Source organism: Prionailurus viverrinus, chromosome B1 (genome assembly GCF_022837055.1).
Source record: "Prionailurus viverrinus isolate Anna chromosome B1, UM_Priviv_1.0, whole genome shotgun sequence".
NCBI lineage: Eukaryota > Metazoa > Chordata > Mammalia > Carnivora > Felidae > Prionailurus > Prionailurus viverrinus.
Window position 1 is genome coordinate 23,746,285 of NC_062564.1, and position 26,489 is coordinate 23,772,773.

The window sequence follows — 26,489 nt, forward strand, 5'->3', positions numbered from 1 at the left end:
ACCTGGGTGTCTCAGTCAGTTAAGGGTCCTACCTTGGGTTGGGTCATGATCTTGTGGTTCTTGGGTTCAAGCCCCTTGTTAGGCTCTCTGCTGACAGCTCAGAGTCTGGAGCCTGCTTGGGATTCCATATCTCCCTCTCTCTCTTTGCCCCTTCCCCACTCATGCTCGGTCTCTCCCTGTCTCAAAAATAAACAAACACTGAAAAAAACCAAAGGCTTTTTTATGTCATACCAATGCAAATTTTCATTGTTTCGTAGAAATGAAAAAGAAAAAAACAAGGCTCTGCTTGTAGATAATCTAATACATCTTCATAGTAGTTAAGAGTTTTCCATAGCATGGTTAAAAAACCATTGCTTTCTTATACATCTGGTGTCTTGCTGGATTTTTACTTCTTTATAAGCTTGGTAGAAATTTATGTAAAAGTATTTTGTTTTTAGGAGTATTCAAAAAGTAACACTTATAAAACATTCAGATAATCTTGGGATGCCTGAGTGGCTCAGTCAGTTGAGCAAGTGACTTGATTTTGGCTCAGATCATGATCTCATGGTTCGTAGATTCAAGTCCTACATCAGACTCCGTACTCACGGCGTGTAGCCTGCTTGGGAGTCTTTCTCTCTCTCTTTCTCTCTGCTTCTCCTCTGCCCACACATGCTCCTTCTTTCAAAAATAAATAAATAAACTTAATAAAACATTCAAATAGTCTCAAGTGTTATTTGAGTATGCACCTGTATTATGATCTTCATAGTTTCCACATACTTTCTTTATATAAAACAATGGAGGACATTTTAAAATTAGTGTAAGAAATTGTAGCAATTGCTATTTGTGAAACAGTTAATACTCTTAATATACAATTAGTCTTTTTCTTTATTTCATTCATGTGTTTTTATGTCCAAGCATACATTTTGTTGATTACAGTGAATAGTACACTATCAACATCAGTCTTTGGGAGCCTTATTTGAGCTTTGAAAATTTTATTTCATTTTTATATTTCAAACCCTAATATTTTCTCTCTCATAGGTATACTCTTTGTTGTATTTGTAAGTGTGCTTCCAGCGTACTTTTCTTGTATTTACTGAGATACATGTAAATTCTTACAAGTGTGTGTATATGTGTGTGTGTATATATATACATATATATATGTGTGTATATATGAACAGGTGGATGTGTGTGTATAAATATATATCATCTTCTCTGTGTGCTTAGCTTATATAAATGGTTTTAAGTTTTAAATTTCATTGTTTTCTTTTCCCTTTTTTTCCTACTCAGTGTTTAATTGAACACCTGTCCATGCTGCTATCCATCTGGTTTGTAGTTTCTGACTTCTTACTTGTGTATCTTACTAATGTATTTCCATAGATGGATTCCTAGATGGTTCCAACTATTTGATACCATGATTGACATGGTAGTTAATTCAATCATGTATGTAGTTTACTGCTTTTTGTTGTTATTGTGTGTCTGTGTGCGTGCGTGTATGTATATGTGCACGTGAGAGAGTTTCTCTGGCATATTTTGAGAAATTTCTAGGTGATGGATTACAAACCTACTTAGTTTTACCAGATACTGGACATTGTGCCTCAGACTGACTCTTTAGTTTGAACTCTAACCATGTCATTTTGAATATTGTAAATTTTTATTAATCTATGACTTGTCTCTTTACCATTAGCCATCATCATCTTAATAAGTTTTTTCTTTGTGCAAATTTCCATTTTAAATCCTTGACAATTTTCCAGTTTGCATTCCAATTTTTTTTCTTGATGATTAAAGAAGTTCTTGGAATATTTTAGATAGTAAACTCTTATGTACTAACCTTGTCTATGATATCATTATTTAATAAAAAAAATTATTCCAATGAAATCCCATTTTTATCAACTTTTTCCTTATAATTTGTGACATAGGGATGGGACTGTAGTGAGTATTAAGAAATATTTCCCAAATCTCGGGAAATAAGGATATTGTTTCATATTTTCTTTTATTAGTTTTGTGATTGAAGTTTTACACTTAGACAAGATGTATGTATCATATTAATGATAAATATAAACTTATTTTAAAAGGAAATGTAAGGAAAGTTCAAATGAAAAGATGGTTATCAAAGAAAGAAAATACTCAATAAAAATCATAAATCAAATTACAAAAGATCCTATGCAATCTTAAGACAGAATTATTAACAAAATGTGAAATAATTTAAAAAGCAGATATCTTTAGAAGAACAACATAGATGTCATATGTAATTATGAAATATAAATACAGAATATTAAATGTAATGCTTTATATGAATTAATCTTATACAGGAGAGAATCTCTCACTAAAACCTTACAGATGTGTTACTGGCCATATTAAGAATTCATCAAGAATTTTATTCTGACAGGAATAAACCGTTTTACAGATAAATTTAAAACCTTTTCAGCAGGAATCATTTCATAATGAGGTTACAATATAAATAAAAGATAAAATTGTGCTTCTGGTTCACAGAAAAGGGAAATGTGTATATTATTTGATAATGAGATGTTTTGCACAATGGCATTTTGAACCATATCTAATCTTTTTGGAAAAGGATTAAGATGGTTAGGAATAATACTGTCATTTATACCAAAACATTATGCTACACTTTGTGTACTTGGAAGCAGTGTTGTTTTCAGAGAAGACCACAAAGGATAGACAAATCAAGTGTATTTTCCCTGAGAAACAAGGTCAGGGTAAAGAATGCAGAAAAGATGAGGGTAACAATTCAAGCAGATTTTTTTCCCCTTAAGTACATCTTTTTTTAATTTTTTTTTTTTAACGTTTATTTATTTTTCGGACAGAGAGAGGCAGAGCATGAACGGGGGAGGGGCAGAGAGAGAGGGAGACACAGAATCGGAAACAGGCTCCAGGCTCTGAGCCATCAGCCCAGAGCCTGACACGGGGCTCGAACTCCCGGACTGCGAGATCGTGACCTGGCTGAAGTCGGACGCTTAACCGACTGCGCCACCCAGGCGCCCCGAGTACATCTTAATCTATTTTAGGATAAATTCATTTTTTAAAACATTCTAAGGTGGCGAATAATGTACGATGAGAAATTAGGGAAGAATATGACTATTTTTACTTAAAAGCTAATAAATTATTGACTTTAATTGACTTTCAATAATTTCAATCCCTGAATGGCCATTCTATCATCTAATAATATTGAATGGATAGTCCACAATTTCTTGGCATAAAATATTGCTAATAACAAGAAAGGGTATGACCAGAGGTTGTATTTTAACCCTCTCAATGTAAATAGTTCCTTTTCCCTATATTTCTACTTGTTCCATCTATCTAAATGGACATCATTTTCACTCGAGTCCAGGAGTGTCTCTTTTCTTTTTAATAAATACGAATAATTTCCTGGATTGTAGGAAGACTCACTCATACTTGCACTCCTGTGTAATGTACCCTGCCTGGCCCTATACACTGCCATGACAGGCTACAATAGCTCCCACACTAGCTGTCCTTCCAAATCCTGATTCCCTCAGGACAGTTTCCTATTTTACAGAACTAATTGAAACTTGTTAAATTGGTATCCATCCTAATTGCTGTTTCTTTGTTTTCTTTCCTTTTCCCCACCCCCACTCTCTGTTCTCCAAGAAATAAACTGAAATACTCAGAAAACACTTCAATAGTTACTCTAATTACAGTCCATTGGCATATGCTTTTTCTGTTTTGTCAGGAGTTTAGGATTTATGTTCTGTTACAGACTGGCCTAAGCCAATATACCATTCACAATTATTTGGTTCTTTTGATACTTACTGGTGTGCATCAGTGGTTAGAGGTGATAGTCATGTTTTCCCTGCTGCTTTGTCACTACTGGGAATGACGGCAAGTCTTAGAATTTGGTACACATACTGTCACTTATCTGCCAGTAGTCCTGAGAACATTTCAAAACCTGTTGCTTAATGAAATCTCAGTTCTCTGTCCTGTTAGGTACTCAGGCCGCTTATTACATGAAAGGTTCATTGAAGCAAATGTTATAATATTCTAGAGACAGGATTTAATTCAAGCTACTGTGGGCATAAGGGAGCCAAAACCTTCTGCCTCTATAGCTGGTTATAGGACACTTTTGAAATTAAGTCTCAGCACCATCTGAAGCGTAAGGAAGGATGAGGGGATCAAGAGCTGTGGATATCCTTTTTATGCAAGAGATGGAATACTCTGAATATATTTCCAGCCAATTCATTTTTTGAATATCACCAGTTTTGCCAGTAAAAACTAACTTCTAACATTCATTATGTAATTAGGGAATTGTTTGGACTATTGAGTAGATGCTAGCTAAATCACCATGGTGCATGTATTCCTGACTAAGGTAGCTGAACTTCCCAATAAATTAGAAGGTTTGCCTATGCCTAAGAATTGTAAACAAAATTAAAGAAAATAAAATGTTTGTGATATTTATATCTATCTCGACCAAATTCAATGTCAGGAATAGTCAGGAACCAAATGGCAATAGACACTTTTCTGAAGAGGCATGCATGTATAGTATACAATGGCATTTACCAAAATCAAAGATGCTCCTTCCTTTTGAGGTGAACTTTGTCAAGGGATAGTAGAACATTCTCCATGTTAGAAAAGAGGCTTTGAGGAGAAAGCAAGGGTTTATGTTCATGTTTAGGTCATAGACCTTAAACTCCTGTATTTGCCACTTGATCCTCTAGACAAAGAAAATTCATGCCCAGGGGATTCTTGGACATGGCCTTCAGAGTTGACAAAGAGGTCATATTATGCATGGCAGTCCTACAGCCAAGTCAAAATGCCTGGTAATAGTCCAAGTAATGTTTAGTCAAGAGAGAGGAGTCCAGAATATAAGCAAGGATTAAGAACAGAAGACAGACAGAAGAGAAACAAAGTAGATCAAGAGATCAAAACAGTAATGGAACACAGGCAGAAACGGAGCCTGGAAAGGAAACTGGTATGAGAGGAACAGAATAAAACTTCCAGAGAAGAAAGTCTGGCTTTTGTGATACTCTGTCCTGTTCTAATAGAGTTGTGACTCCTCAGGCACACACCCACCAAGTGTGGCTCCAGACATTTACTGAGCCCAATAAATTTTTAATTTTTTAATGTTTATTTACTTTTGAGAGAGACAGAGACAGAATGCGAGTGGGTTAGGGCAGAGAGAGAGGGAGACACAGAATGTGAAGCAGGCTCCAGGCTCTGAGCTGTCAGCACAGAGCCCGATGTGGGGCTCGAACCCATGAGCTGTGAGATCATGACCTGAGCTGAAGATTGGACGCTCAACCGACTGAGCCAGCCAGGTGCCCCTGAGCCCAATAATTTAAAATAAGATGCCTCTATCAATATTTACAATGATTTAGATATTGAAATGATTAAGCATAATTATTGGTAGATTTTACCAATGGATGAGTGATCCTTGGCTCCCTCAAAAAAGATTAACTGTCATCATTTATTCCTGTTAGATGTGAACAAGGATCATTTTCTCATTTGTTTCATGCCTTATTTTCACTTTTAAGTAGAACACTTCCTTCTCTTGCACAGTTGGTTTACATTAACGTGACATTTCTTGCCCATGAAAAAAAAATTATCTCTAATGGTATAATCTGTTAAGTCCCATCTTATGTATGTCTGGTACACTACTTGGAACATATTTATGCATTTTTTCTAAACAACTGCAGTCCTTCATGAATTGTATATATACAGTCCCCTTCAAATAACAATTTTGACAGTATTTTTTTTTTCTGGGTGAAACCAGGTAGACTTTTATTAATAATGAAAAATGCTCTCCTGTCATAGAGAAAACTTTTATACCCCTACATTTTATTCTCTTAATATCCTTGTCTTCTAATGACAGCAGGAAAATACTCAGGTTCAAATTGACCAATGACTTTGTCTGTGGTGACTCATTAGGTATGTTTGTGAGGCATACCCATTGATAATGGATAGGTTCTTTTTTGTTCCTTCCACTTATAAAACTGGCGGCACTAGTGAGTCATCACTGGAGGATTTTATTGGGCAATTATTTCCTAAGTATGCTTATCTAATTTAGGGTTCATTAAGGATGATGATAGAAGAGTCTCCCAACTAGACGTTGTAACTTGATCCAAGATTTTATTGTCCATATGTATAATTGGACTAATATTTATGCTGGGTATATGCCAAGTTTAGGAGTAACAGGAATTGAAACTCTTTTCCTTTGAATAAGCATTCTTGTGCAACATAAATTACATAGTATTAAAAAAAAAAACAACTTGGTATTAATAAGGTTGATTATCAATTCTCAAAGCCTGAGCTATTTAGAGTAAAATAGTACACAGCAAAAAAAAAAAAAACATATTTGGTAGCCGAAGTTTTCCATTCAGTGTACATAAATCTTACAAATCAGGGTGTACAGTTTAATTGAAAACATTTTAATTTTCAGTATTCCGATAGTGTGTCAATATGGGAAGTGCCTATTTTTTTTAAGGGATGTTGAATTTTGGCTTATATTACCTTTGGTAATGTAAATAGTCAATAACATTCATAAATATTAAGTGAATTCAATTGCATTTTGTCTTTATTTGATTTCAGTGATAAAATATCTTCCAGATTTCCGATTGTAATCTAAAAATTAGATTTATCATGAGTTTCACTCATGTCTGAATTGAAATCAAACCTGATATTCAACCTAAAATGACAAGCCTTCAATGATTTCAGCATTGATGGTTAAACTGATTTTTTAGATATGGGCTGATAGGTATAATCAGGGCTGCTATTCAGCAAGGACACAGCAGTATAGTTGAGTTCGTTGTTTAGGAGCCAGAGTTTTGTGTGTGCTGATTTTGATTGATTTCTGTGCCATACAGGTTACTGAATATCACTATTACTTACAAGGTTCCTGTCCACTGTTATGGACTACAGTGTCCCTTTGAGCATCACTCACTCACCAAATGAATGAAGAGTTGGTAGAAACTAGAGCCATTGGGGATTTATCAAATCATTAGTTAGGAAAAGGAAATAATTTGATTTTTAAATTTTACATTTTCATAATTTTTCCTCTAAGATGTGCTCACTATTTACAATTATCAATTTTTTTTATTTAAAAAAAATGCTACTGCTTACATATAGATATTATTTGTACTGATGAAATTTTTATGAGAAAGCTTTCAAAAATTATTCAGATAGTTTGGAAGAGTTTATGGCATTCATAAAATATCCAACTTCCAGAGAGTAACTGGAGAAAAATGTGGTTCATTGAAGGGTGTCCTGTCAGAGAATAAGTACTTTATATCATACATTTTCACCAGTATAGCACCCTCTGCTGTAACGACTTACAGGGTACCAATGTCACTTCATTTCTTTGTTCTTCTTGTAGTGTTTAAACATTTTCCTCTTCTCCCCCCTTATCCTTTTTCTCTTCCTCTTCCTCCCCATTTCTTGCTTTCCTTCCTCTCTTCCTTTTTCCCTCCTTCTTCTGCCTCCCTCACCCCTTCTTCTCTTCTTCATTCTGAGATCTAGACTAGTATAGCTGTTGCCTTAATCCTCCTACCTTCTTCTGTCCTATTCATCATCTCAGGTGGGCGAAAAAACCCCTGGTTGTATCCCTTATCCCAGTATTCTGTCTAGATGAATTACTGATCCTAGCATAGCCATTTACAACAGGAACCTGAGAACAGGTAGCTGCTTTTCTCTGCCAGAGATAAGTACGAATGGCAGGCTTTCTCTCCTGTCTGGTGCATCTCCCTTGTCTGTTGAGAAAATGGCTACTTGTTTTTAAAAATCAGCATCTTTGTAGAGCTTTCTCTAGATCATGTTCTGTGCTTCTTTATTATAGCAAATTACAATTTTTTTTAACTAGACAAGGGCAAGAAATCCTTTGTTTTATATGTATCTTTCAACTGTAGTAGTTATTAGATAAATATTAAGTGGGTGGATGGATGGAAGAAGGAGGAGAGGGAAGGAGGTGGGAAGAAAGGGAGGGAGGAACATAGAACCCAGGCGGGAAGTGCTTAAACTGCAATTCCAAGTAGTGGTTAGCAGAGTCACAAAACATTAAAGCCTTAATTTCTTCTAAGATATATGTTCATGACAACTGGTTGGCATTGTGTAAGGAGTTGTGATAAATTATGATTCAGGCAGCTATTATGTCATTGACCTTGACTCCAGTAACACAATTGGAATTCCTTTTTAAATAAAATGGTTTGTCTTTTTTTTTTTTTTGAAACAACTAAAATTAAACACAAAAAGACCACTATCCAGATAGACCCCGTCATTTTAGTGACCTCTTATTCTCTACATTCTATTCATTCTCATGGAGTGATTTATTGATAAACCAGAATCTCCCAAATTTATTTCCTCCAAACAAATATATTTTCTAAATTCCAGCTCAGTTAGTTACTCCATTGCCCATATAACATACGCACTTGGATGTCTCTGTAACATGTCATATCTTCAACAGAAAGTGTTACACACTGAATTATTATTATTTTTTTATGTATTTAAATCTAGTACTCAACAAATACTCTCTGTCTTGCAGATTGGTACCCCCATTCATCATTTCAAACCAGACACCAGGAAATAATTGTTAAACTTGACAACCTTACCTCTCATTTATAATCTGTTATCAAGTCTTTGTGATTCTACTGCTATATATTCTAGAATCTTCTCACTTCTAGTCATGTCATCCAAATCTAATAATCATCTTTCTTGTTATTCTTTCTTTTTCCAATCTACTCCACGCAGCATTACAGGGTCAGAGAAGGAGGACTTAAAACATGACCAAAATAAAAGCAAAAAACCACAATTCAACTCACCTACCCATAGTAATTTTTCACTTTCATTTTGGAGAATGAATATAAATAATGGATTTTTGTTTACTTGACAGTTTACCTTACGTGTTTGTATGGACTGGTCCAAAAACAAAATACCAGATTGAGATGATGGTTTGTCTTTACAGTCTGCTTTTACCCTGTTTTTTTTTTTTTTTAAACTTAAACACGTTACTTGATTCTCAACCCTTTATGCATGTTATAAATACCAGAAGAGCTTTTAGTAAATACACATTCTCCATTTCACACTAGAAAGATCAGTTAGAATCTCCAATGATGAGGCTCAGGTTTAGATAGTTTTAAAAGCTGCTGTGGGGAGACCACTGTGTAGCCTAAGTTGAGGCCCACTGCCATCTGCCACTTGAGTTTGCTGTTTGACACTTACCATGTGTTGGAAAAGCTCACAGAGTATAGAGAAGTTGATTCGCTGTGTTGTACACTTGAAACTAACGTAATATTGTGTGCCAACTATATTAAAAAAATTAAATTAAAAAAAATGCCCACAGCAAAGTGGTTATTAGCACATAGCAATTTTTCCTGAGAAGTTAATAATTATTTTATTAGGCTATACCCTTTGCTCTCAGTACCTCTTTCTGGCATAAAGATGCAAGACCTCTTGGATCTTCCTCCTAGATAGTTGGTCTTCCTAATTCAACATAAGATTTTCAAGCAGCCTTTATGGAGATAATACATAAAGATATGTAGATAAATACATAGACACAGATAGAGATATATTATTTTTTTTGAAAAAAGTAATGCTCTAAAACTCTTCATCTCATTTTTTTAGGTTTCTTATCACCCTAGTAAAAGAGCTGGCAAGTTTTCTGCAAAACCGGAAATGTCATGTGTCAACCTCCCTATACACACAGATGCCCATGCATTGCTAATTGTAACAGTTCTATTACTTTAATGATTTAACTCATTCAGTCTTCACACTGTTCAATTTTAAGACTGTTTATAGATGAATATCCTGAGAACCAAAGGATTTATGTAATTTACCCAAGATTATAGGGCAGAGAGGTAGGATTTGAACCCAGGTAGTATCCTTTTGGAGTTCTTGTCCTTAAATATCCTATCAAATGGTATAACTGGTTGGGAATAAATGCTATCAATAAAATTAAAAATTAAATCACTAAATTATTAATTACATAAATCAGTAGTGAATATTAATGGTTATAGTGATTATTTTTATTCATATTTTGTGTGTAGTAACTTCTACTGGAATTTGTGCTATTAATTTTTATTGTTATACCTGATAACATTTGACTTAAAGTAAGTACAGTGATAATACTCTGCTTTTGTTGTCATCCCAGCCCTTCCCCCAACCCCCCCCCCCCCCAATTTCAGCATTATATATACACAATGTAAAAATTTCTTTGGATTTAGCATGCACTGGTTTTTAGTCCTCCAGTTTTATAAACTATTTAAAATTTTAATACACCTCTCATTCATTCTGTAGCCTTTGAATTGTCAAGAACCTCTGAAGAGAATTGAAATGTTTGTGTTTGAGATTGATTTTAATGGTGGAGAGAGGATGTCATTTGGGGTGTGTGTGTGTGTGTGTGTGTGTGTGTGTGTGTGTTTAAATTCATTGTTTTTAGTAAAAAGATTACAAAGTGTCTTTACCTGAAGTCGATTCTAAAACCGTTTGGGATTTTTTTTTTCTTTTTGCCGCCTTTGAGAAATTTGTTTCAGTTCAGCTGGGAATTTAATGATTACTCAGTGAGATCAATAACTTCTCCCTTGGGGAATGTAAAACTTGTATCAGCAATACAAGAGGCCCAGCAAACATCAGAAACAAAGACAAGTTCATGATAATAGTGACCTGAAGGAAGGACCCTTAGGGAGCAAATTTGAAGAGTTCCTGTCCATTTCTTCCTGGAATAATTACCAAGGAGACACCGATAGGCTTAAGAAAGCAGTAAAAAAGTTAAGTCCATCTTTCCCTTTAAGTCTACACACATTAACATTCACTTGTCTTTGCCAGATGCAAATGGATTTTCTAATGATGAATGCATGTAATTTTGAAGTGTGCTCTTCCAAAGACAACCAAGAGAAGTTGTGAGAGAGATATTCATTTAATTGTAGTTAACTTGTCAAGGCAGTTCTTCATTTGAAAACTAATAGGGAATTAAAAAAAATAATATCAAAGTAATGTAGGATGGTAGTACTTTTTTTTATACTTAATGTTTTGTACTTGAATTTTTTTGGTATCTTAAAACTCAGATGTGTGTCATAAAATTAAGCTTTATACATCTATGTTTATGAAGTTAAATATTTCCCATTTTTTCAGTGAGGGTATTGAGTTGTGTTTAAAGTAAAACTCAAGCCATTTAACAGTTCTTTCTGATACAGTATCGATTCCTCCCTAGTTTAAGAGTATTGCAAACAGTATAGAAGAAAGAATTGAGAGAACCGTCTTATGCTGGAATAATAAAGCATAAATAAAGCTGAAGTTACTAAATAAAGTTGTCCCTTTGACTTTTGACATCGTTTAAAAATATCAAAATGTTGTGAAGAGATGATTATTAGTGAGTGGTGTTTTCTCCAAATCGTGAAACAGGGACATGATTATTTATATGTTGTTTAAAATGCTGTGTGACATTGGTAATTTATAGTGATCATAGGTAAGGAAGGTCATGAGCACTTATCAACATAGTTTATCATCTCTCTTTCCTGAGACTCCGTATTGGATCCCTGATAAACTATAGCAATATTTATCAAGATTTATGAAAAATTCCCAAAATTATGGAGATCACATAGAAGCTAGTAGCTAATTATTCGCAATCTAGCATAAATACTGTTGCAATATAATTCCATTTCTTCTGAAAAGAGAAAACATATTTGTTACTTTTGGGGGGCTATATTAATTTCTATGGCTGCTTTAAGAAATTGCCACTCTTTTGTGGTTTAAAACAATATAAAGTTATTATCTTACTGTTCAGAGGTTTGATGGGGCTCTCCCTGGGTTAAATCCAAGTTGGTGTCAGGGTTGTTTAATTTCTGGAGGCTTCAGGAAAGAATCCATTTTCTTGCCTTTTCCCACTTCTGTAAGCCATCCACGTTCCTTGGCTTTTAGCCCCCTCCCTCCACACACCTCTCTGACCTTATTTCTGTAGTCCTTATCTTTCTCTGACCACACACGGGATAGGTTTCCCATGTTTATGGACCCCTGTGATTAGGTTAGGCCCATCTGGATAATCCAGAAAAACCTATCTCAGGGTCCTTAACTCAGTCACATGTACATAGTCAGCTTTACCTTGCCATTATTCTGCCAATCATGTGGACTGTATGGAAGAATTATTTCGTTGTCTTTGGTCATTGGTTTAGCAGCTTTTGTTTGTGGTGTAGGTACTGTCTCTAATCACTGCCTAATCATATCCTCATTTTAAAACCACAGAATGTTAGATTTGGAAGGGAGACAAAGAGATCAACTAGTTCAAACTTTCCATTTTAAGGGTGAGATGAATAAAATTCACTAGAGAAAGAAAGTGATTCACAGGCATTAATTATGTTTCATTCAGGATTTTATTTTTTAGAGCAGTTTTTCTGCAAAATTGACCAGAAGATACACAGATTTCTCATATAGTACCTGCCCCCAACACACGCATAGCTGCCCCCATTATCAATGTTACCTGCCAGAGTGGTTCACTTTTAGAGTTTAATGTTCTGTAGGTTTTCACAAAATATATAATTACATATATCCAAAATTAAAATATCATACAGATAGATTCATGGCCCTAAGAATCCTCTCTCCTCTACCTGTTCATCTGTCTTCATCCCCAAACCCCAGCAACCACACAGCTTTTTATTATCTTCATAGTTCTACCTTTTCCAGAATGTCATATAACTGGAATCACACAGCAGGTAGCCTTTTGAAATTGGCTTCTTTCACTTAGTGGTATACATTTGTTTCCTCCATGTCTTTTCATGGCTTGGTAACCCATTTATTTTTAGCACTGAATAATATTCCATTATCTGGATGTATCACAGTTCATTTATTCACCTACTGTCTTAGTCTGTTCTGGCTGCTAGACTGTTCTCTATGTTCCAGAGACAAGGAGGCCTATAAACAACAAATTTATTTCTCACAGTCAGAAGGCTGGAAAGTCCAAGGTCAAGGTACAGGTGAAATCAGTGTCTGATGAGGATCTGTTTCTTGGTAAATAAATGGCTGGGATTTTTTTGTTTTTGTTTTTTGTTTTGTTTTTGCTGTTTGTTTTGTTTTGCTGTGTCTTCACTTGGCAGAAGGGGCAAGAGACCTCACTGGGGCCTCTTCTATGAAATAACTAATCCTATTCCTGAGGGTTCTGCCTTCATGACCTAATCATCTCCCAAACACCCCACCTCCTAGTACCGTCACACTGGGGGTTAGATGTCAACATCGGAATGGTGAGAGGACACAACTTTCAGTCTGTAGGACCTACTGAAGAATATCTTGGCTGCTTCTAAGTTTTGGCAGTTAGGAATAAAGCTGCTATAAACATCTGCGTGCAGGCTTTTGTGTGGACATAAGTTTTCAGCTCCTTTGGGCAAACACCAAGGAGTGTGATTGCTGGATCGCACCCTAAGAGTATGTTTAGTTTTATAAAAAAAAAAAAAAAAAACACCTCCAAGTTGTCTTCTAAAGTGGCTGTGACATTTTACATTTCCATGAGCAGTGAATGAGAGTTCCTACTGCTCTATATTCTCAGCATTTGGTGGTGTTAGGGCATTACTTCTTTGATGGTGATGACCGGGTTTCCTAATTTGCTATAAAACTGTTAAAAATTTATCATAATTTTTGTTTTAGTGAGTTTCAAGGCAGTTTTATGTGGAAACAAGCCTTTCCACCCCATGATCATTTTTCCTCAAGTGTCTAAAACCTAATAATATGTGTATATCAATAATAATTTGAATGATAGGGATGCCTGGATGGCTCAGTCAGTTACACGTCTGACTTCAGCTCAGGTCATGATCTTGGGGTCTATGAGTTCAGGCCCCACATCGGGCTCTGTGCTGACAGCTCAGAGCCTGGAGTCTGCTTTGGATTCTGTCTCCCTCTTTCTCTGCCCTTTTCCTGCTCTTGCTATGTCTCTTTCTCTCTCAAAAAGAAATAAACATTTAAAAAGTTAAAAAAAAACTAAAAAATATTTTGAATGATAACCTGTTAAGAAAAAAACATTTAACTTTGTTTTTACAAAAATAAAAAAAAAAGAGAACTGTGGCTTTTTCTAAAGAGTGGTATACATTTTTCATGGTTGCCAGGATTTCCAGGCTGCTGTTTTTAATGTTACAGAGTCCTTTTTTACACTTTTATCTCAAAGAAATCGGCTCCCCAGAAGAAAGGCAATTTCCATGTCAATGCAGTGAGCTCACTTTTATTTACTTTGGTGCATCATGCTTTTGACTGAGAGAAACATCAAAGGGGAATATGAGGCATGTTATACCTTGTGCTCAGGAAATGCATCTCGAGGACGCATGTTACATTAATTGAAGTCCCAAGGTATGTTTGGGAACGCTGTCTAATAAAGGACAGGGCCTTGGGAAGGCATTGATACAATCTTTAAAGAATTCTGAAATTGCTTGGGAACTGTAAGATAAAACTTTTACCTAAATTCAGATGGCAATTAATTTGATATAGTTTCTGATGGAAAATATTACACTTACTTGGAATGTATATATTAATATTATTTGTTAACCTTTATCTTGAGAGCATTTTCACAAATTTTGCTTGGTTGGTGCCCATTTCAAGAATATGTAATTCATAGAGCAAACGTTATTCTCATCATTTGATAGATAAGAAACCTGGGTGAAGTCGCTTGCCCAATCTCCCACTCCTTAACCACACTCCCACTTTCTTTAGTGGCTTTGTGTATGCATCTGAAGTAATATTAGCATAATAAATTAATATGAAGGAAATTATATGCACTCTGCATCCTCAGAATTGCCCTATTAGTTTCTTCTCTATACAAAATTAAGAATGAGATCATTATTTAAACAGAATTTTTTATAAAAGGCAAAGTATTTTTTACAGGATTTTCGTGTGTGTGTGTGTGTGTGTGTGTGTGTGTGTGTGTGTGTGTTTTCATTACTTCCTAGATAAAGAGGAGATGAGCTTGGGAAAGAAAGCTGAGGGGGTGGAATTCAAAAATTGTTTCTTGTCTCAATACCACACATTCATATTATGATGATATATTGTACTGTTGGCATTTTTTTCTTTGAGTCAGAGAGAGTATGAAATGAAATGGTTTAAATAGAAGCCAGAGTCTGCAATAGATTCTAGGAGTATCATACTTATTATAAACATTTTGAGGGAAATTGTTGGAGGTAGGGGAAAGGGATTGGGGAGATCCAGAAAGCCATGCTAATTTGAGTACTCCTTGATCATAGGCCTATAGACACATTGACTAGATAATATTTTGAATGAATAATTAGATGATTATTTGAAATGTGCACCATGTTTTATTAAGGAGGAATGGTCATGTAGCAGTATACTGTATCATGTAAGGTGATAATTTAAGGCATATCCATCACAACATGTTAAAACAATCTGAGGGAAAACCATCCTTATTTCTCTATTACATGAAGTGTTGCATTAAAGTTGTATGATTTTAAGAAATAGAAATGTTAATATAGACCCTGGGTTTCAGTAGCAGGACAAAAACATGCTTTATAAAATGGAATAGAATTGGTAGTTTAATAGTCTTTTTCTTCATTACAAACAATGAGGTAACTTAATATGCACTAATTTGGAAGGAATGCAGTTCTTTAGCTCAGTGATTTATATAGATTTATCTCAAGAACTCTATTAGGATCACAGTAAGGAATTTTATTGTTAGCTTCTGTGTATTTTTGCTCATAAATGATATGTATACTTTCTATATTTATTCTTCCACTATGTTCCTTCATCCTTTTAATCCAATCAGACAACTGTTTAAAATAGTCACTGAAATAGTGATGGAAATAGTGAAAATAGTCACTAAGTGCAGGAAAGGTTAGCAAAAGATGGTGAGGTTCATGTATGGACACAAAAGTGAGAGCTAGATATTATGATGAAATCATGTTTGGCCAAAGAGTATCTTTCATTCTGGTATGCACGTCTACTAATCAGTCATTTACCCCACTCGCAAGACTATGTCCTCTAATCTTACCAATTAATATCTTTTCTCACTTAAGGAAAAGGTCACTGTTGTAGGTGTTGCTCACTCTTTAAGAAATTATGATGCCCTCTTTATATTTTGTAAAATTTCTGTGAAGGGTCTGCATGCTTTTCTAGGGAATTGATAAGAGCTTTAATTATTGAGATTATTAACTGTTTACTGTCTTACTTGTCACAACTGTTTTCTTATCTGTTTGTTGGCCAGTTAATATTGTGTACCTATATACAGAGTTTTTAAAAAAATCTTGTAGTTTCCTCCACTTAAGTTTATAAACTTATTTTCTTGATTAAAATTAGGACATTCTCAAACTTTTAGTTTTTAAAAATACGGGTAGATTTTTACATAATTAATTATTTCAGTGATGTATGTATTTTCTGTTGTATTCAGCAGGAAACAAGGAGAAAAACTATTTTTTTCTTCAAATAGAATAGTAATACAGTATATATTGACTGTCTGTTGTTTTCTTCTAGTTTGTGATCCCTCTTTTGTCATGTACTAATTTAAATAAGTACAATGGCATGTCTGTAAAATTGTCTGTTTGTTTTTGGGGCCAGTATTATACTAATTTATTTTGTTTCTCCATATGACTAGATATTTAATAGGGTTAATGTTCTATACTAGTCAATTTTTTGCCTATTTATTCTTCCAAATTCTAATATTTTACATATTACAAAATGATGTTGTGTGGCTGTGTACAAACATGCATACCTTTGTAGATTTTGCTGTTTTTTGATGGAATCTTGCTTCCATTTTAGTTTCTAAGTCAAGAATATCTTCACCAATAATCAAAGTAATGCAAAATAAAGGTGTACAAAATACATATATTTTGTTCTTTAAATTAGCATATCGAAAGATGCAAAATGACAGTGCCTGCAGAAAGCTTAAATTGTCACAGTGTCTTGGGGACAATAATTTATATAATTCCTGATGTACGATTATCTATGGAAAGAAAATGATGAGAAGTCTAAATAAAGATTTATGCATGAGAATGTTCTATTTTAAATATAATCTCTATGCTGAGGACACCCAAATTTACATCTCTGGTCAGGACTTCTTTGAATTCCAAATTTGTACATTCAGCTGTCTAATTGACATCTTCACTTAGATACCTAACCTAAGGATATGGAAAATGGACATGGCCTTGACCCTCAACCTGTTCTTCTAGCATTCTGTTCCATTGCACGAAATGGCATCTTCTTCCAGCTGCTCAAGCCAAAAATTGTGACATCATCCTTGACCCATTTTATTCTCTTATACCGCACATCTGATCTAATAATAAGTTCGGCAATTGATTCTCTTTTCCTTCATTGCAACACTGGCCCAAGTCCTTGTGCCCGTACTTCTTGTGTTACAGTCGCTTCCCAGCTGGCATTTCAGTATCTGACTTGTCCCTTTCAGTCTGTTTCAACCCAGAGGCCAGAGTTATCCTGTTAAACTAGTTGTATCATGCTGTTGCTCTACTCAAAACATTCGGAGACTTCACAACTCATTTAGAGTAGAAGGCAAGCAGTTTCATTGGTCTGAAAGGCCTAAAATTGATGACCTTTGGATTCTTTATCTATTTCCCTCCTTAGTCAGTGTGACTTAAACCCTCTTTCTGAGCGTTTTTTGCTTACACTTTGTTCTGGAACAATCTTCCCCCTTCTCCAACCCCACCCCATTTCAGGATGATTTTATTCCCTCACTTCCTTGAGCTCTTTACTCAAATTTTTTCTCATGAGGCCTTTTCCGGCCACCTCAGCCTTAATGTGTGACCCCCCCTGTACTTTTCTTTTCCACAGCTCTGTTGTATTTTTCTCCCTCGGTATTCATTATTACGTAATATAGCATGTTATTTTATCCTATTTCTTTTTTGTCTCTTCTGCTAGTATGTAAGTTCTATGAGGGCAGGGAGTTTTGTCAGTTCTTCTCTGCTGTATTCCAGCATGTAAAACAATACCTGGTACATTATAAGCCCTCAATAATTAGTCACAGAAATAGTGCAAAATTGTTGTGAAAAATCATAAATGGTTTTCAACAGACAGTGTTAAGCTGTGGGCATTCACGGGGTAGAATACTATGAGGTCAAAAAATTTGTAATGACAAAAGTAATACGCTGTACATGAAGTAAAAAGGCTAAGTACAAAATAATTTATATGACATAAATCCATCTATGGTTGAGGAAGACAGACTGGATGGAAGTGTGCTGCAATTCTAACATATATTGATCTCAATTGTATGGGTGATGTTTCTTTATATTTTTCTGTGCTTTCCAAATCTTCTACAGTGAGTTTACATTACTTCTTTCATCAGAAAAAAACAGCAACAACAAATCCCCCCCAAAATTCTATAACTCTTTAAAAAAGACGATTATAACAAACATCTGGAATTGAGTTGGACTTGGGCGAATTGTGTACCAATTCCTTCTTAGGGTTGCTGCGCGTCTTCCGTGTGCCCAGCACCACAGAGAAGGTAAAGATGAAAAAGACACTCTCCCGCTTTGAAGGCCTAATGTAAGGGAGCAAGGGCACATTGTGCCCACTACAAGGCATTGTAATGCAGGCTGTGAGAGAGGTTCAAGCAAGTGGCAGAGAGGGAGGGGACATGGTGATCCCATCTAGCTGAACTACTGAAAATGAGATCACTCATATTTTGAAAATTTTTCAATAAAAGAGGGGTCCAACCCAAGTAATTACACACTTTGCATGACAGCATATATTTGATGTGTCATACCCAATAATTATACTAAAGAGCCCTGACATTACAAGTAAAAGTGGTATTAGCACATAGGCATAACAAATAGACGGAGAATGTAATACACCATCCACAACTATACAAGCATTCATTAACCCCACAACACCAAGTACCCATGACAAATCTAGCACTGTGCTGTGTGCTGAGGACATGATGCTGGATTAAGACTACATATGTCCCTTTCTTCAAGGGGATAACTGAACCAATTTGGAAACATAGAAGCACATGAACATATTAAATAGAGGATGATAAATGGTACAAAGTGGAGCTATGTAAGGAGATTTCAGTTATGAAAATCTATTGGAGCCACACTTAACTCTGCCTGGGATGGGATTTTCATTGAAGGAGTCAGTGGAGGCTTCTCCAGAAAGGTCTGATGTTTGAGTGGCAAAATAAAATACAATTAACGAATTCACTAAGGTAGAGAAAAGTCCTGGCAGTGGGTGGAGAATGATGTAGACTTTCAGAAGAAAGTTTGTGCACAAGCAAGGTACAACTGAGAGAGAGTGAATGAACAAAGGAAGCTGTGTATGTGTGGAGCAATAGTGACTTCAATGTGATTGAAACCAAGAGGACTAGAAGGCTTAAAGGAGGGCAGACAGGTAGGTAGCAGTAACTCTGGTGCTTTCTGTTAATATTAGATGTATTGCGATTTGGGGACTTTGTAACATAAAATACAATGTAAAAGTGTGTACTAAAAATGAAGGGTGCCTGGGTAGCTCATTTGGTTAAGTGTCCAACTTCGGGTCAGGTCATGATCTTACAGCTCCTGAGTTCAAGCACTGCGTGGGGCTCTGTGCTGACAGCTCAGAGCCTGGAGCCTGCTTTGGCTTCTGCCCCTCCATCTGTCTGCCAGCTCCCTCTTGTCTGCCCGCTCCCTTTCTCTTGCTCAGGCTCGCTCCCTCTCAAAAATAAACATGTTAAAAAATTAAAAAAAATATGTACTAACATGGATGGATTCTTATGCAGTATGCTAAATGCCTAATTATTTTTTTATTATTTTTTTTTATAAGTAAGTGAATTCTAAGTCTTTATATCTTTGGTATTAGGTACATTTGGGAGTTACCCATCATTTTTTTCTGCAAGCAGAGGGATCTTTAAAAATCATGAATATAATACTGTTTCTAATTTTGATTTAGGTTTACTTTGTAGGAAACTTTAATATATGCAAAATGTCTAGTCTAAAATAGACATCCAGTATATGTTAGTTATCATCCACCCACTAAGAAGGAAAATGAATAAGAATAAAAATCCTATTTATTTATAGTTTATTACATAAAGAAAAAAATCAGTTCATGTGCTTTATACTAACATAGAAATAATTATTGTGAATGCATTAATACAGATTGTGTAACATTGGTTCTTAACTCAACATCTATATAAACCTTACAATAGACTCAGGCCAGTAAGGTACTTCAAAAACATGACAGGTTTGGAAAAAATTTTTGGCATTAAGGGAAGGATGTGCTTTGCATGTATCCAGTGCAATGCATTCTAAATAAGACATTTATATTTAGAATTAATCAGAGTCTTAGAGAAACATAGTGATTGTTTATTCAGTCTGATGCTTCAAATTATCTCTTTCCATAGTCTTTGAAACTAATCTGTCAAATAATCATCAAGAGTAATTAGTTTATGCTAAACTCCCCATATGAAATTTAGGGATGACAAAACAAATGATTGGCTCCATTACAATTCAATATCCTATTACTTGATTGCTATTCTAAATATATAGTAAGTAAGGTATCAGTGTTTCCATCATTATACTTCTCCTAACCTTCCTTCAGATACATGCTTTGTCAATGCCTGTGACATCTGAAGATAGGGCAGAAACAACAAAGAAGACTACTATTAGTAAAAACTGAAACTAAAACCAGGATGCAAACAAGGGTAGCTATGAGGAATATGGCTGGACTTGAGGCCACGTCAAAACCGCAGTATAGACTGGTGGGAGCTGAAGTCTATAAACGGAGCCTGGGTAAGATTTCAGAAGACACAAGGCTACTAAAACTCGTAATCAAACAACCATTAATAACTAGCTTTGAAAGAGTACAGAGAGAAGAATGTGAAGTAGGAGAACATTATTGGATGTTGGACAAGGGAATTCCATTCTGGGCCTGTGTATCTCAATCAGAGAAGAATTAGATGAGAAATTCTCATCTCCCTTTCTCTCACTTTCTCTGCCTCTCTTTCTCTCTCTCTGTCTCTCTCTAGCAGGGAAGCCCATTTAAAAATATTCTAGATATTTCACGAATGATACTTAATATGATCAAAGCATAAATTGGGGTGAGTTCGGAGTTTTACCTTCTCTGCAGCCTCTCACCCTGCCATGGCCACTCAAGAACCCCTTAACAGCCCAGGATTCCAAGGTGAGAAACATAGGAGGAGCTTCCTTCTGGTTCATACCTTGTGCTCTGTGATTTACACATAGGCCAACAATGAGACGAGGGAGGCTCATAGACTTCCTACTCCATGTCAGAACATGAAATACAGTTGACCCTTGAGCACCTTTGGTTTGAACTGTGCAGTTCCATTTACACATGATTTTTTTTAAATAAAAGAGTACAATACTATAAATATATTTTATTATTAACATTTTTTTCTACCTTTGCTGTAAGGATGCAGTATATAATACATATAATAATCAAAATGTGTACTACTTAACTTTGTATCAGTAAGGCTGCCAGACAGCAGTAGGAATTCATAGTTAAGTTTTGGGGGAATCAAAAGCTATACATGGATTTTTGACTGGGGTTGTGGGGGGCTCAAAGGTCAACTATAGTGTGAAAGATAGTATCTAAAATGAGAAGGAGTTTACCTCTGAATTGGGAAATCAGAAATAAGGACAAGAAAGAAGCTAGGTAAGCACTAATCTTTTTGTCATTTCTTTCCAAAAATGGTAAAAATAATTTTTTAAAAAAATTGAGTCGTGATCCCATTTATTTAAAATTATGTATAATTTACACAGATACAAAAGGAGATACAATCAATACAATTAGAACTACTGAAAAATTAAGAATCCATAATTATTATACACTTGCTGTCTGTCATATATTCGGTTACATTCTGGGGGAAGAGAATTTATAAAGGTGGCCCTGACTCCAGGTGATGCTGACGCTGCAGTTGTGAAGGCAGGTAAGAAAGCAGAAAAAACCCAAACTAAGTGGGACTGGAGATACGTAACCTGAGAGTACAACTGAAGAAAGCCTTGGAAGGAGTGGTGCCATGTCTGGGACGAAATCGGTCTCATCCCAACAAGAGGGCTTAGGGAAAGAAGTACAGCTATTGGGCAATACTCAGAATAAACTGGAGTGGCAGAATTGCCCCTCTGAGCACTGGTTAATTGAGTCAAGGACTTAATCAGTATGTGTACAACAGACTGATGTGTTTTAATAGTATCTCCTCTCCACAGCAACGAAAAATGTGTTGGGGTGGTGTCTGATGTTACACCAGCAACGTTCATTTGATTATACAGAAGGAAGTGTGGAAAATAATTTTATAATAACTAGGTCTACAGCTGTCAGCATGGATAAATCCGATAGACACGTTGAAGGCAAAATAGACAAAAAACAAAATGTCCAACGCAATACTTTTTATATTTGCAATGTATAAAATTTGGAGACTATGGTGGATACTCACATGCTACCCAAATGTACCCTCAAGGAACGACTTAGCTCTCCAGTTTCTGGGAATGTTGTGAGCAGATGGACCTCCAACTATCGGTCCCTTTAGGGACTGTGTCAGCTGCAGAAAGCCACTTGCCCAAGATGTCACTCCCAGTGACACACTGAGACTGGCCACTTGACCAATGCAGGACAACTCAGGGGCCATCACAAACTCCAGAGCTCCCGTTGAGGTTGGCTGAGGCTGACGTGGCCTGTTTCACAGTTGTAGTCCTCCCTCTGCTTAAACTTGCTTCCTTCCACTCTTCCATGGGAATCCCCCACCTCGTCCATAAACATCCCACCTATTAAATTCTGTCTTAGTCTGTTTCCTGGAGAATTCAACAAGTGACAGGGTGTATGGAGGAGAGAAAGAAATTAGGAATAGAAAAAAGGAAATACAATGTCTATTTAAGGTAAATACAAATAAAAGACTGCATGCTAATTGATAATGATGCTATGCCACTAAATGATTATGATGAACCCATTTATAAAATAATCCATCTGTAAAAGAAACAATATGTGCATAATATGAAAACTGTATTTTCATTCATTTTTTTTAAGTTGAAGGCACTATTCCATTAAATATAGTGAAACTGGGGTTCAAAGAGGGTAAATCATAATGTCAAGGTCACACACACTTAATAAATAATAGAACTTGAACTAAGACTCTGACTCCATATTTTGTGCTCTTACCTAAATTGGGAGATAATCCCACATTGATAGGTGGGGCAGGGATGTTATATAAGTGCAATTTAATGAAGTATTTGGAATCTAAGTACATCCACACATCTGAATCAGAATTTAGTGGTCAGCAGGGAGGGACATCGAATGTACACAGTACACTGGGCCCTTTGGGAACAACTAAGGAAACTAGAAAGGCCATCAATGCAACAAGTAACTTTTATGCAGTAATGTGTGTGTGTATATAGATATATTGTATATATACTGACATAGCCTCTACTAGTATGTGATTTTTAAGAAACCTTTAGATCAGAGCAATCTGTTGTAATCAGGAAAGGTCTCCCCGAAGTGTGTTTCACTTTTTGGAATATGAAAGAGCGTATTAGCCAGTTATGCATATTTTGACAGTGATCTTAACAGTTTTTTGTTTTCTAATTCTATGGTTAGTTTTTAAGTAATATATTCACTTTTAGCCATGAAATGCTTTAAAACTTTCATACAGGTGTAATTAAAAATATGTAATTAAAAATTATGTATTTGTGGAAATACATAAATGAATTGTAAGAATTCAGTCACCCTTCCATAGTACTGCCTGCACTAATGGATTCATATTAGCTGTCCAAACTATTTCTCCAAACTGTTTTCCCTTGCTCTGAGGTAGAAATCACATTCCTTTTCTCGTTACCGCTATTTTCTCCTTAAGCTCGGGTGATTTGTGTTTCATTGCCTTTGCCATTCTTTATTTAGTGCTTGCCTCTTGGACACCACGGGAATCATTCTCATTATAGACTCCGTTGCTCTGTTCCTCTTATAGATCTTGACATAAGCTGTTCTGAAAGTTATTCCATATGCATACATTTCTTAAGTCAACAGTATCCTTAACACTGCTGCATCATTTTGGAAGATATTAACATTCAACTTAAATACTGTATATAGGCCACTTCATTTCCTCCCCAGCCAGTCACACATCAGAGAATACAGGCCAAGGGCAAACTGTATCACAACCACTTTGTCTTTTATTCAAATAACTCCTATTTTCTTGTCATAGTTGTTAATTTTATTTTAACTTGAATAATCTATCTGCACAACGTGGAAAAATTAGAGGCATTTGTATAAAACATGGCAGGTTCTTAAAATAGAATACTATTAGAAAGATTTTGAATAGTCAGTACCAATTTGTATCTTCGATGTTAGTACTAAAAACAGGGGGGGGGGTGGGGGGAGAAAGAAAAAGAAGAATAGACTGTCTTACTTTGGCTTTCAAGTGAAAACCTGTCTCTGCCTCCAAAGGAAGGGCTTTAAGGTTTCGACTTCTCCAGGACTCTCACGGGAAGAGGGAAACGTATTCCACAACAGCTCATCTGCCTCACATGTGGAACCTCCAGGTTGTTCACTTAGGAGAAAAGATTCTTAGCCCTGTCTGTCTTGTTTGATCGAATACAAACTCTGTCTCAGTACAGCCCAATTCAGAATAGCACTAGTTTACCAAAGGTCCCTATTTCCACATTTGCATTGGAAAATCAAAAAGTTTTTAAGTGTTAATAATAACTGAAAGAGGCCTAGAGATTCATCAGGACCATTCAAATGACCAGAATATCAATTTCTCATTATCATTTGTCCTATAAGAAATATATCAGTTGATTTTATAAGAAAAGAAATGCTTTGGAAGCTTGAATTGTAAAACTAATTTGGCCTTAAGAACTCAGATGGATTGGAGCGCCTGGGTGGCTCAGTCGGTTAAGCTTCTGATTTCAGCTCAGGTCATGATCTTGTGGTTTGTGAGTTCAAGCCCCGCATCCACCTCTGTGCTGACAGCTCAGAGCCTGGATCTTGCTTCCGATTCTGTGTCTCCCTCTCTCTCTCTCTCTGCCCTTCCCCTGCTCCCACTCTCTCTACCAAAAATAAATATTAAAAAAAAAAACTCAGCTGGATTAATTAAAATAGAATCTACACCTCTGTGTTTGACATTTGATGGCAAAAGAGAATGTTCTCACAGATCAACATGATAGAAAACTAGTATTTTTGTATCTTTAGAATCTTAATTCTTTTATTTTAAAATGTTTTTGTGGATAATGAAGGCCAGAAATTTATTTTAAAAAATGGAATGTATGAAGGAATACAGATCAGAGGCCTACTTGGAAATAAAATCTAAGCAATTCTTAGGACTCAGAAGCAATTTGAATTTTCATAAGTGCTTAGATCACGTTAGCACATTAGATAATGGGTTTAGACACTAAAATGTAACTATAATATTATCTACTCAAATAGTCATAAATAAAGGCTCTCCAGTAGAATGGTAGGTCCACTGTCCATCTCTGGCCCCAGAGAAACATCAGTAGAACTTGTCGAGTGCTCTCTGCTTGGTCACAATTCTATTGCAGGGGAGAGAGTGTCTGTCTGGGGAGGTGCCTGAGAACAGTACATGTTAACAAATGTCATCTACTACCTCTTGTCTTTTCTTTGTTGAAAACATTCTCTTGCCTAACTCTTGATATTTCTTTTTCTCTTTCTCTTAATTCTTTTTCAGTTGGTTAGTTCAGAGCAAATAAGTTATTCAATATTTGTGTCAGTAACTTTACTGCTATGTTGTATAACTTTAAAATTTTTTTTTAAATGGCCAGAAGGAATACTTTTTTTTTCTGACAACTTTGCTAACATGTATCTCTTTTCCTTCCTTCCTTCCTTCCTTCCTTCCTTCCTTCCTTTCTTTTTTTCTTTTCTTTTTTTTTTTGAGATATATTTCCTATACCATAAAATTCACTCATTTAAAGTATTCATTCAGTGGGTTTTGGTATATTTCACAAGTTGTGCCATTGTCACAAAAATCTAATTTATTTTCTCTTTCCATGGATTTGCTTGTTCTGGACATTTCCTATAAATGGATTAATACAAAATATTAATTGCATTTAATACAATTTTGCATTAAATTTTGTAATTGCCCTCTGTCACTCAACATAGTATTTTCAAAATTCATCTATGTTATAGCATGTATAAGTACTACATTTATTTTTTTTTAAGTTTATTTATTTATTTAGAGGCAGAGAAAGAGAGAGAGAGAGGGAGGGGGAGAGAGAAGCCCAAGCAGGCTCTGCACTGTCAGCACAGAGCTCAATCTCATGAACTGTGAGGTCATGACCTGAGTCGAAATCAAGAGTCAGAAACTTAACCTACTGAGCCACCCAGGTGCCCCTTTTTGTGGCTCAATAATATTCCATTCTTTGGCTATATAACATTTATCTACTTATTTTTTTTTTTTAATTTTTTTTTTTCAACATTTATTTATTTTTGGGACAGAGAGAGACAGAGCATGAACGGGGGAGGGGCAGAGAGAGAGGGAGACACAGAATCGGAAACAGGCTCCAGACTCTGAGCCATCAGCCCAGAGCCCGACGCGGGGCTCGAACTCACGGACCGCGAGATCGTGACCTGGCTGAAGTCGGACGCTTAACCGACTGCACCACCCAGGCGCCCCATTTATCTACTTATTAAACTGA